This window comes from Thermobia domestica, chromosome 8 (assembly GCF_964235325.1).
Source record: "Thermobia domestica chromosome 8, izTheDome1.hap1.1, whole genome shotgun sequence".
NCBI lineage: Eukaryota > Metazoa > Arthropoda > Insecta > Zygentoma > Lepismatidae > Thermobia > Thermobia domestica.
Window position 1 is genome coordinate 140,795,262 of NC_137461.1, and position 13,822 is coordinate 140,809,083.

General features: G+C 37.0%; 1 protein-coding gene across 2 annotated transcripts in view; it reads left to right on the top strand.

Moving 5' to 3' along the window:
• Positions 1-6,467: 6,467 nt before the first annotated feature.
• LOC145693250 (bcl-2-related ovarian killer protein-like) overlaps positions 6,468-13,822 on the top strand; it is a 288,563-nt gene continuing 281,208 nt past the window's right edge. For both annotated transcript variants that reach the window (XM_081769075.1, XM_081769074.1), the window contains exon 1: positions 6,468-6,635. The gene's annotated coding sequence lies outside the window, so the exon portion shown is untranslated. The remainder of the gene's footprint in view (positions 6,636-13,822) is intronic.

Below are 13,822 nucleotides of genomic sequence, written 5' to 3' on the forward strand. Positions count from 1 at the left end.
AGTGGTAGAGCGTTCACCTCTGGTGCTAGGGGTCTCGGGTTCAAACCCTGCTCCCGCCAAGTGAACTTTGTGGTGGACAAACACCGTGTGCGTGGGTTTTCTCGGGGTTCTCCCGTTTCCTCCCACTTTCTTCATTCCACCATTTCATTCATTACTCATTATCACCGTCTCCTTTTGCCTAACCGGCATAACCGTGGGACGTAAAACTCAAAATTTCATTTCATTTTTTTATTTTTGCTTATCCACTTCTTACGGACACAACTATTCTTCATATGATTTCCCAAAATCCAATCATGGGCCGTCGTGAATGATCAAATGATGACCAAAGTAAATCAGACACTGAAGTTATTATAGCTTGTAACAATTCATAGAATTATGCTGTCGGTCGTCTCGTGAACAACCGATTCAAAAAACGACATACTGTAGCTATATGTTACAGGAGCAGATCGACTCACATGGATTGCATAAACTACTGGGAACACATTCACTCCGGCGGTATTTTTACTGGAGCCAAGAAGTTCACGTGAAAGATGTAATGATTTTTCCCCTTCCTTTTTACATTCTACAAAAAAATTCAAGTAGTGTTGGTACTTGTGCAAGACTCTTGCGCAAGAGTCTTGGTCTTGGTCTTGGTCTTGCAAGTATGGTCTTGGTCTTGGTCTTGGTCTTGCATCCCTTGGTCTTGGTCTTGGTCTTGCATCAGGATTCCTGGTCTTGGTCTTGGTCTTGGTCTTGGTCTTGCATGCAAGACTCTTGCAAAAACTGCAAGACCAAGACTCTTGCGCTCATCACTAGTTACCGAGTGTCAGTCGAATTACCGGGTCACTACGGCTTTGAATCCTCGACCAAGTGGTGGTCCATAGGCTAACCAGCATCATCCCACTGACACTATGATCCGTTTGAGCTCTAGCGTGTTCATTCTATCTGTGCAAATTACAACGTTATATCCGTAAGAGATGAAAATGATGCTGGATGTTCGGAACAGATAAATCTTTGGAAAAGACTAGAAAATGACAGTCTCTTTGCTTATTTGAAAACAACATTTTATTTATACTAATTCGACACAAATTTGTTTCCATCCTATAATTGAATGTGATTTATTCATGTTAAAATTTGAAATATGCAAGATCTGCTTCATCTATAAGGAACATCCAATTTTCCATTTGAACATTTGTAACTTATCATTATGATACGGTTTGTACTTTTAATATAGGATATTTCTGATAAAAAATTACCAGTAAAATAGCACTCATTCAATTTTCTTTCTTTCTTTCTTTCTTCCTTTTTCTTTTCGTTTTTTTTTTTTTTTTTTGTTCACTTTGCGTTAGTAGTCTGGAATGGAAGATATGACCTACGCTACCTACTGGGTTTATTAGAATGTGGTTTGCATCAGTACGTCCAATGAACACTACCGAATTAACAACCGAACCACGCGGAAACAAAGCATATGTGTTAAACTTTTGACATTATCTTTGATGTATCTGTGAGATCTACAGTTCTACTGGAAATTGAGTATGCTATCCTTTATGAAAAAGACTTAATAAATGTTTCAAGCATCTTCTATATATTCGAATAGTCTTGAAAAATGTATAAAAACAAACTTTATTTCTATATTACTGTTGGATTTCTGGTAACGGAACTTTATAATATTAGGTTGTTTTCTTACTAAGTTTAAAATTCCACATTTTTATCTGTTCGTCCTTTTCTTTTTCTTCTTCTATCGCCTTCTCTCTCTCTCTCTCTCTCTCTCTCTCTCTCTCTCGCTCTCTTTCTCTGCCTCATTTCTGAACCTCTGTGTAATAGACAACCATTGGTTTCAATTCTTCATTGTATTTGTTTCAGTTTCTCCCTAAATCAACCTATGAATCTTGTTTCGTCTCGGTTTTGTTATTTCATTTTATCGATACTAATACATGTTTAGTTTCAAATTAGAATTGCGTTCATGTTGTTAGCTAATTTTAGTATGGGAGAGAAGAAAGCAGGGAGAGAGGGGGTACCTCTTTACCAGACACGATTATGGGATAAGAAGGTGTATATTGGGTGGCCTAGCTGCACGGCGTTAGCTGTCGCAATTTTTTTGATGCGGAGTGTACCAATTTTTGGAGTCTGTTAAGTTAGACGCTGGCACTGTGTTTGTTTTTAATGTCTTTCTCCCAGACAGCCATTTTTTTGTAACAAGAGCTTAAGAAAACAGCCAATTTCTCTACTAAACCAAATAAATTTTCTGCTTGGAGCAAATTTACTGTAGAATCAGATACATCCAAGTTTAGTACGTACCCATGCAGAGTGTGTAAATAAAATCTGGATTATCCCTTTTGAAAGGCCCTTGAAGACCGTTGTAACAGCCGTTCATGTTACTCACTCCATCAAAAGAACACGCAATAATATTCGAAATTTTAATACCACATTCATCTAGCTCTGACTCTATACATTCGTACAAAGCAAGTTGACTTGAATCATCAACTGTTAAATTTAAAAGTCTTTCATATGCCTTCCCCTGGATTACGTAGAGGACACAGATTGACAACTGGACCATAACAGCTATATCTTGCGTGCTATCTATCCACCATCACGCTATCTTGAAGGTTTTTCAAAATAATATTCCGTCCAAATTTAACAATTATGTTGATTAACTTGTTGATAAATCCTTTTTTTTTATAAAATCATAAAATTTCATAATAATTCTTTCTCACACGTAAGAAACGAATAACAATATAAATATTCAGTATGGAGTTATAAACGGATTCAGCGGGATCCCCGGTGCGTTCCAATGCATACACTGTCGCTATTCTTCATTGAACACCACTAAATTTCAGCAGTCTACCAGAATTGCTTTCTTGCAGAATGTCAACCAAATGTGTGTACCGCAAACTAAGTTTATATTAATACTTCTTGCAGACTTGAGTTAGTGCGAACGAGGTATAGATGTTTAGCCCTACAGCTTTAAATAATTTTCACACATCTATGCTTGAATGCGATGGAATAGTATCTAAATGTTTGTAAACGTTTTTAATACCAACCAAAAATTTATGTTGTTCCTGGGCCCCAAGGTCCTTGGAGATCACCGACCTGCCGACCTGGCCAGACCGCCCCTGCCCTGACTACTCTATATTTTATATGTAGTTGATATGCCCCAACCCCCACCAGCAATCTATTCTTTACAGATTGCACATGATACCACATTCCTTTCCCTATGTTCGTCGGTATAGATCGCATAAACGTAACTTTATAACAAGCTATTGATAAAGGGTCTTTCCTAGTAAGATAGTGAAATCGGCTTTTGATCCAGATTGGTCGTTATTGATGCAAAAGGTTACCTAAAACTACCTCAAAAAACTTTTTGACCCCCTACCCCCTCCCCTTACTGAATTATCGTATCATGTATGCTCAAAATTGAATATATATTTTTTTTAATTTTGGTGGGGCTGGTCGAAAAATTTTGAAAGTTTCGCAGATTGTAGATACTATCTAGATGTAAATGTACAATTTTTTTCAAAACCATCGATGCGTATTTTCTTTATTTATTTATTTATTTATTTATTTATTTATTTTTTTTTTGCGTGTTGAAAATTTCAAAAAATTGTAGAAAAACATTTGGGAGGGGGGAACACGTCGCTGATTTTTTGGTTAAAAAATTGGTTATGCCCTTAAGTACAACATAGATTTTCTTCGGAGCCTGAAAGTGATGGCAACATTGTCAAAAAGAAATAAAACTTAACATAAACTTGTTTTTCGCACAGTTTTCCCACCATTTTAGGGCCCTCAAGGTGAGGGCCCCTTCAAACAATCCTTTACCGAAGTTCACAATTTTCATTTCTCTTGTGTCTCTTATGCTTCTGTCGTTTTTCGGCTGCTTCGATTGTCTCCATTTCGGTATAGAAACACCACAGTAACAGTGATCCCACTTCAACTGACTCTTGCACAATAAAGTTACACAGCTCGCGGTAGAGAGCGCCACTGTGTGCGGCCAGTGAAACAAGCACTGATAGATACAAGAAGCCGACGCGAAATGTGTGTAACTATCTTACTAGGAAAGACCCTTTGTCAGTTGGTGCCTTGAATGGAAACTGAAACTAAATCCTCAACACCTCAATTGAAAAGCTCACTCTACAATTTAGAAGCTAATATACGCCGAAAAATCAATTTGTTGTGCGGTTTACGAGGAACCAACTGGGATCTCACTGTCAGTACAAACCTCATACTTTATACGTACAAGGTCTTTGTTCGTCCTGCTCTTACTCATGGATATATCGCCTGGTTATCCGCCCCACCAAAGTTCTATGACAGAGTACAGGTCCTCGAACGTCATGCCTTGCGCCTTGCTTACTCACTACCTGCACGAACTCCAACACGAAATTTATCGTCATACAACTATTCCTACTCTTTTACAATTACGTTCAACACTGTATTAATGCCGGCCGCTCATCCGATCCTTCATGAACTATTAGATCAGACTCCAGCTGTACCACGTCACGCATATTTACCAGTCGATCATCTTCTTGCACTCCATGAACATGATCAGGCCACTTCTCTCTACAACCCAGATTGTCGTATTTACTTACCATCACCATCCGCCAGGCCGCTAGCCAGCCCAAAAATGTAGGGGGGCCCGGCCGAAGTTAGGGGAGGCCCGATCTAACTATATTATAGTTCATCACCATATTATAGTTTATTTGCAAGTCTACCGTGAAAATTTTAGGGTGGACAGCGAAAATTTAGGAGAGCCGGCCCCCCGTAGACCGCCCCTGGATACGGGCCTGCCATCCGCATATCTATTTCGCATAATTTCATTATTACACTCCTTTATTCTCACTAATAGGGCTTTCCACTGTCTCAGTCCGTTGTGAGTATCCCCAGAGCAGATTAACGTCCTTGTCCCAGATAGCATCGCGTGTCCTTATATGAACAGCATTTCATTGCTACCATCATATCATCTCTCATCGCAATCTTACGCATTAATGGCAATAAATAAATAAATAAATAATTCATGATATCCACTCCTAATATATTTTTACTACACTTAAATTGATGTCGCTGGCCCAAGAGAAGAAGCTACCTTCTGTGGCCCGCTCATCTATTGATGAGAATGAAACTGCATTTAAATAAATAAATAAATAAATAAATAGTAAAGAAATAAAATATTTCTTATGCACATCTTTAGCAAAATCCATCCAAATTGCGTATGATCGAGGCGGCGTTGATAGACGACGGCTAAGGTGCTAAAACCAACCTATTCTTAAATAAAGTTGGGGCGCTATCCTTAAACATAGGAAGTAAGGACTCAACCTGTCGCATATTCTATTACATTGTTGGGTTGCGTTTTCAGAATGTGTGAGAAGTCAGTTCCTCTAATTCAACAAGAGAAGAAAAGAAAAAAAAATGAAAGAAAATTAAATTTTCGGTTTAACATCCCACGATTAGGCTCTTTAGGATAAGGTAGACGATGAGTAAGGCAAGTGAATGATGATAGAAGAATTGATGGAATGGGAATGTGAGAGGAAACGAGAATACCCGAGAAAACCCACAGACACGATGTTGTCTACCGCAAACTTACTTGGCCGGGGATCGATCCGTGGACCCCACGCACCAGAGGTAAGCGGTCCAGCACTGAGCTACAGTATCCCGGAAAAAGAAAGAAAGAAATCACACTCACTTATAAGAACTATTTAAGTGTTCAGAACTGTAATTTCTTTGAGTTATTAAAAATAATGGAAGAAATCGTTTCAAGGGAAAATCAAAACATATGACGTAAAACACTCCAGAACAGGGACAGCTTTAGGATTTTAAATTTGGGTAGGCCCGCTCCCTTACTTATGGATACATATACACATTTGATTGATTAATGACAGTAGGAAATTACTTTTACAGTAGTGGTTGATGCTATTTGTTAAATAGTTATCTAACATTAATATAAATAATGGAAAATATATTTACTCTTTATTGTATCTTTTAGCGTTTATATATTTTTCAAAATTTTTGGGTAGGTCCGTTTATTAGGCTAAAAGGGACGGATGATTAATGAAGTGAATGGTTATGAAAGATTTGGTGGAATAAAAATGTGGGAAAGAACGGGAGGACATGGCTCACCTGGACTAGGATCGAATCAGGTAAACTTCCCGCACCAAAAGTGAGCGCTGTCCATTGTGCCACCATGCCCCATACCATATAAAATTAGTTCAGTTGTTTGACATTGAATTCCTCAATGCTAGACAAGGAGCAACACCATATTCGACCCTGTTGACACGTCCTGATCATGATATATCAATACATCCTGGCTGATACTCAGCGACTTGAGCTCTGCTTCCCTTCCCTCCTCACACTCGTGTTGGAATTAATTTTTGAATGATTGACTTCGGGATTGGATTGAACACCGCTGTATAAATAGTTTCAGAGTTGCTCGCTAGATGTCGGAGGCGTGTGAAATCCTGCCAGATTACCGGCGGGTTCTTCAGTTCAGTAGTTGCTCGTATACTTGTCGGAAGGTGAAGTGATTTCAGTCGGCAACGCACGCAGTGTACAGAGCAAGTTAACAGTTGTTTTGAACTTTTCGTGTGTTTGTGCCATGTGTTACAGTGGAGGAACCTTTAAATATAACAATCCTTCATGATTGACCACACTTCCTCTTACACATGAAGGTAAGGGAATAATATATTCTCATTATGTTGAAGATTAATTAATAAAACAAGTGCAACGTATGTGAAAATTTACTTTCTGAATACGTTGTGTTTACATTTTTGAAAGTTTATATAAAACATGTTTTTAAACATTTCTTTCCATCAATTTTTTTTTTCTTACATGAACTACTTGCTTTCCTTCAAAGCTCTGAAATATCGTTCTTACTGGATCAATTATTTTTAAATAATAAATCATAGATTATGTTGTAGCTATAACTTTCTATAAAATTAGAATATGTTAAATTACATTTTCCAGGGGTGCCCACAAAGGGGGGCTATGACGCAAACTGCGTCATTGAAATATTTGGGGGGGGGGTAAAAATCTATATAAATATGTTTGAGGGGGTGTAAAAATTAATCGAAAAGATTTTTTTCTTCATGGAAGAACACCTACAGATAGACAATTGAAGGGGGGTGCGTCATAGACATGAGGGGGGCACCACTGCATTTTCAGCCATATAGTTAAGAAGAGAAGAATATCACACTGGTTAATAAAAGAAAATAGTGAGATTCAGATGTATGTACACGGTCTGAATCTCTTCATGAGGACACTCAGAATTATGGTTTAGAATGGAAGAGGAAGTAATTGAACCAGGGACATCATTTGAGGCAATTGTCGCCCACACATTTTAATCAGAAATATAATAATATAGTAATGAAACACATGAAGCTAGTTATAGTGTCAGTTGAGGGTTTCGCCTCCTCTCCATCCCCTATTGAGCTCCCTCGTCACAGTGGCGGATCTAGAAGGTAAAAACTGGGTGTCCAACCAGAACTATACTATAATAGGTATATCATGAGTTTACTTTACACCTGCAAAAATATATAAATATTAGCTTAAATTATTTTTGTCATTCAAAAACTGAGGGCCTAGGCTGCAAAAATATATAAATATTAGCTTAAATTATTTTTGTCATTCAAAAACTGAGGGCCTAGGACCCCCCGGCCCCAGCCTAGATCCGCCACTGTCTCGTGGCTAAGCGGTTAGAGTACGCACCTTTGGCATTGGGGACCGGGGTTCGATTCCCGGCAGAAGCTCGTGTGGTTCGGATTCCACGTTGAGCTGTAGGTCCACGCCTCATATAGCCTCGCTGCGGAAAGGGACGATAAACTAAAATAATTTTAAAAAACTCCATCACCTTAGCAAAACACGAAATGACACTACTGAATTGAACTGTACATGGTAAGGTTTTTATATCATAATCCGCCCTTAAACTAATATCTTCGCGCACATGGCTTTAGATATTGGAGGAGGGAACACAAGGATATACAACTTGGATCAGGCCCGTAGCCAGCCCAAAAACTTAGGGGGGGCCCGATCCAACCATATGATAGTTCATCACAATATTCCTAGTTCTTTTGCAAGCCTACTGTAAAAGTTTTAGGGGGCCAGCAAAAATTTAGCCCCCCCCCCTAGACGCTGGATACGGGCCTGACTTGGATATGATATCTTAATTTTTATACCACAAATGTCTGTTTTATTATCATTTGTATTATTTGTTATTCTTTATGTTTAGTAAATTGTTTTAGGACAGAGGAAATGAAAGCCAAATCTCAATATTTTCTTGAAAGCATCTGGAATCTTGAAGCTTTTTTTTTTTTTTTTTTTTTTTTTTTACCAATTATTTCGGTCCAATATAGGATTCAAAGTGATCTAGCTTACTAATTAAAGCAAAAGCATATTTTCAAAAATTATTTAATCTTTGTAATAAATACAAATTTATCTTCTTTCTTTCTCATCTTACCTTCAACAAAAGGGAAAAAATGAACGTATGACAGAAGCAAAGGAAACAAATTTGCTAAATATCATGATATTCGAGATTGTTGTTATAGCAAAAATGCTAAAAATTTTAAAACTTCAACTTTACCTTTGATGTGTTGTTTATTTATCTTTTATTTATTTATTTATTTATTTTGTTGTTGTTAGATATAACTAGTACATACAACATGAATTACCGGGCGTGATTAAATAAAGAGAAATTGCCTCGAGTACGATTCATTTGAATTTCGGCAAAATGTATCATATCTAGGCAGCGAAAGTGATGCGATAGAATCATATTCTTTATGATCAAACAGGATTCAACTATAATTTTAGTGCAATGGAACCATATTCAGTGCTTTTCTTTAAATGATTCTGCATAAAATTAGTGTGGTGGAATGATCCATTACCTTTATTTAAATTGATTCTCCACAAAGCAAGTAAGTACGGTGGAACCATATCGTTTATGCTTAAAAAATGATTCTGCAGAATTTTTCAGACTCCAGCTGAGTACCGGTATGCATGAGAATTCTGAATATAATTTATACATGGGTATGATTTTATCAAAAATAGCAATTTATTCATTTTTCTCTCTTTAAGAAATATATAGTTTATAGTTTTATACACATATATGTATATACAATATACCTAGGTAAATGTAGCGCTCATCTCTGGTGCGAAGGGTTCGTAGTTTGATTTGAGGTAATGTGAATTTGTGGTGGACAACATTGTCTGCTGATTTTCTTAGAGTTTTCCCAGTTTTCTCTTTTCTCCCACATTTTCATTCCACCAAGAGAGACAGCGAAAGAGAAAGAGAGAGAAAGATTTAGGATTTTACTATAAGAGACTATACACGCTTTTGTGTCATTTGGTCATTGGTCCATTCTATCTTATTCGTTTTTAATAATTAAAGTCTTTACCGGTAATCAAGCTCCGAATTGCACGCACTGCTGGTAATCTTGTTTGATATGCTAAATTATGTTAAAATTTCTGAATTACATGTAGGCCCTATATCTAAGTGTTGCAGCCGTTATTAGTGCACGTGACGCTGTGGATGTGCTCTACACACTTGAGTGAATATCTTGTTCCGTTATTTTGATTGAGGTCGAAATCAAATGTATACAGCTTGTCCTGTCCGTGTAATGATCGTCGTAATTTGGTGCGTACAAGGTACTTAAAATTGACCTCTTAATCATATTGGATCGGACAAATTCCAGCCTACCTGAAAAGACGTGCTTGAAAATGGCATAAACCTAAAGCCTAGGTAAATGAGGAAAAACAAATCGACGGAACATAGCGCCTTGCTTTTCTAATACTATTTCCAATACCAATCCTTCACATACTTGCTATTTCTCATTTTACACAAGGGTTCTGAAGCAACCCGGTACTCAAAAACTGGAACTCGTCAAATACCTGATAGATTGATTGACTAGGTAGAAATGAAATATTTCAGTTTAATGTCCCACGAGTATGCCCTTTAAGCTAAGAGACGTTGCTATAACACTGGGCAATTTCTAGGGATGCACAAGAGATAAAATAGAGCTCTTCTAATAGAAACCTATATATTTGTCAAGACGAGACATCATTTTCACATAATTTTGAGGCGAGATAACATCACTGTCTCGTGATCTACTCTACTAACTGCATTCTAGTTCTTTGGCAAGGAAACACTACTCTTGAGCTTCTTCATAATTATGTTATTAGCGTGGAATCTCTTGTGGTTTGGAACCGACGTTAAACTGTAGGTCTACGTGGGATTCTACTCTATTCTTGTCTCAACCCAACGATACATACAATTAAGTTGTTCCCATATAGGCGAATGATCAACCCTATGTCTTTGCTTGCCTGGTTCCCAGTTCAATTCCGTATCGAACTATTCCGCATCGAGCTACTGAATATTCCGTATCGAACTATTCCGCATCGAACTACTGAATATTCCGTATCGACTTATTCTTATGGTCAAAAATTGCAGAGCTGCTTGAATTAAGAGGTTTCGAATTCTGTTCTGGGAAGCCAGAAATAAGGACAACGGGAGAACGTTCAGTAGCCACATATCACATAAGTGGAGTCTCTGAATGTTCATAGCTACAGGGAACTTACATTTTTTTTTTAAGTTTCCCAATGTATATACAATTTGTTTAAATCATGTTAGTTTTTTTCTTTTTCTAAACAACAAATTGAACGAAATTCTTTTCTAACAATTCATAGTAGTGTACAGGCTAGGAATTTTCAGTAATGTGATGACAGACAATATCAAAAAGCACCAACTTCAGATTTGAAATCCTTAGAACAGTTCAGTGAAAAATCTGGGAATTAAGCAATCTTTCTGTTACGTACGTATGTGTGTATTTGGCACTAGTAAGTTTAATTGCATGAACAACTATTTAGTTTATTTAGACTTAAAATTATTCTTTTGTTTCATCTTTGCATACATACATGATGGCGTAGTTGCTTAACTTACCGCGTTTACTTCAAACTGTTTTGGCGTATAAGTTTGCATAAAGATGTTTCTGAACTAATGTCTCTTAATACGTTGATTACTCCTTTTCACTTTTGAGCCCCCTCATAGCTATGTGGTTAACGTACGCGTCTTCCACGGAGAAGACTTGGGTTTGAACCCCAACGGGAGTTTTTTTTGGGTCGGATTCCATGTTAAGCTGTAGGTCCACGTCTCATATAGCCTCGCTGTTGAAAGGGACGCTAAATTCTAACCCAAACAACCAATTCTTTTCACTTTTTCTATCATTTTTAAACATTCTTAACGTAGTCCTGAGAACATCATAGAAACTATACACAGAAAACTTCAGAATGGAACAGATACTCCACGCTTAGTATCAGTATCTAGATTGGACGAAGTTTGAATATTTAAAATATATTCATATATAACCTAAGAAGCTATAAGAATGATGCTGATATGACCTATTTCAATGCGTGACAATCTTGTTTCTCACTCAAGCGTGAACGTTATTCATTCATGACGGTACATTCTTCTGTTGACTCATTAATCTGATTCAATCGCTGCTATAAGTGAATCCGTTATCTATTCAGAATATCAATCAATGATAAGCTTTATACTCTGTTATATCAATTCATGTTCAAATACATTTATATAATGAACAACTACTGCCACACATTTAGACTTGGAATGTAAGGTTACGAAAGAGAGTAAAATTATAATTCATACTTAAGATTAGCTTTATCTTTGTTTAATCCGTGAACTATGCTAGTGACAGAGACATTTTATGACTTCCTAAAATGCCAATGAGATAAAAGCAAATCAGTGAAGAAAGTTAATAAATTAATTGAATAAACTATTTTTTTATGTCATCATCCCATCTCTTGTTGCGTGGGGATTGCAGTACACAAACACTGTGTGTGGGGGTTTTCTCAGTGTTCTCCCGTTTCCTTCCACTTACTTCATTCTACCATTTCGTTCAATATCACCACCGTCTCCCTTAGTCTCGGAACATAATCGTGGGACGTTAATTTTAAAAAAAATCATGTAGGAGATATATAAGAATGCTAGCAAGTAGAAGGTTATAAATGATCAATTCAGACCTACAGATCCTTTAGAGGTTCGTAAGTTTAGGAAATTTGCCTACCGCTATTTATAAATTAGGCAAATCTCAGGAGGAGGAACTAAGATACCTAAAGAATGCCATACTACTGAATATTGATAGCTTCTGTGTCTTAAAACACAGTATTGCATTTTCAAACATTGCCACTAAGAACCTAAAGTGGGCTCTTTTTTCTGTTTTTAAACTTGTTTTAGAGCCAAACTATGTCTTTTGTCCAAACCATATTTATCTAGAGGACAAAATCAAATATGTAATGCTTATAATTAATAACATAATTACACCTTCGGTAGAAAGTCATTAGTTGTGAATACTGTATTCCTTTCTCTCCTTTAAAGCCAGAAGTCATTCTGGTGCTTTCGTGGCTGAACAGTAGGGCTGTTCCTAATTCCGGAATTCCGGAATTTTTCGGAACGGAAATTCCAATTCCGGAATCGGAACACAGTTTCAAGACGTTCCGGAATTCCGGAATTTCGAAACGTTCCGGAATTTCGGAATGTCGAAACGTTCCGGAATTTCGGAACATTCCGGAATTTCGAAACGTTCCGGAATTTCGGAACATTCCGGAATTTCGAAACGTTCCGGAATTTCGGAACATTCCGGAATTTCGGAACATTCCGGAATTTCGAAACATTCCGGAACTTATTATTGAAAAAATAATTTTTGCTGTTACCCCGAACTGAGAGGTGTGCGCAAAGCTTAGCTTTGAAACTGGATATTGATTCCGCTGTGCTGAAGGAAGGAGTTTTGGTCCACGGCAACTGGTTTGTTTCATTCTCTAGATCCGTTCACTGTGAACGATTGCGCATAAGATTTGGAACTTTGTCTGGTTATCCATAAAGTCTCAATCATAAGTGATTCGGTGTAAATTCCGTGATTTTGTTTGTTGCAGAAATCGGAAAACAGAAATTCGAGCTAGTTCTTCCCTTTAGTTTGGTTTATCTACCAAGAAACACCTTTTTTATAAACCACTTTGTGTATTCTTTTTTAAATGAATACCGACTGTACCTTTTCCATTTATACGAGGCAACCCTAACAAGAAATTGAACTGCATATCTTTTGATTGTATGGCCATTGTTAAGTATAAGTACCTGAAGGAGGGGCAGAGAATCATTTAAAAGAAAATACGATTTTCATTAATTAAAGGGATACGATAGTCTGAAATATTTGAAAAAAATTTTGACCAGTATTTCCGGTGGCCCCACACCCCTGCTTACTGGGAGGGAAGTAGAAATTATTTGTCAATAATCTAAAGAGGAACATGATTCCCAACCCACCGACGTCCGTGCTTAGTTGCTAGATTTTTTTTCTTGATAGTTGGTTGATGGCTTGGCATTTTAATTTGTGATAATCTGCAATAGTGCACAGAATATTATTTTGCTAAGTCAGGTGTTTCCGTTTTGTGAATAAATAGATCATTTCGTTGACTAAAGCTTGATGTGCATATGTAACATGACGTGAACACTAGAGTATAGTTTTCGTGGCATTTCAGTATGCCATAGCATAGCATACGCTATGAAGCAGTGTCCTTTTGAAAATAAGACACTTTTGTATTAAACAATCTGAAATAATACCCTACAAGGGATAAAAGCGAATTTACATGACGTACCCAAAGATCCGAATTTATCGCGCCAAAATCAAAGCTTGGCTTGTGAGCTTGTTACTTGCAAATATAGATACTAAAAATATATTTTAATTACGGAAAAAGAAAAATCAAAATGGCATGGCGAAAAATCAAAATAAGAGAAAAATCTCCTTAACTTTTATTAATGAATAAAGTAGAGATAATATGGGAAAAGAAAGCACTGAGGTCA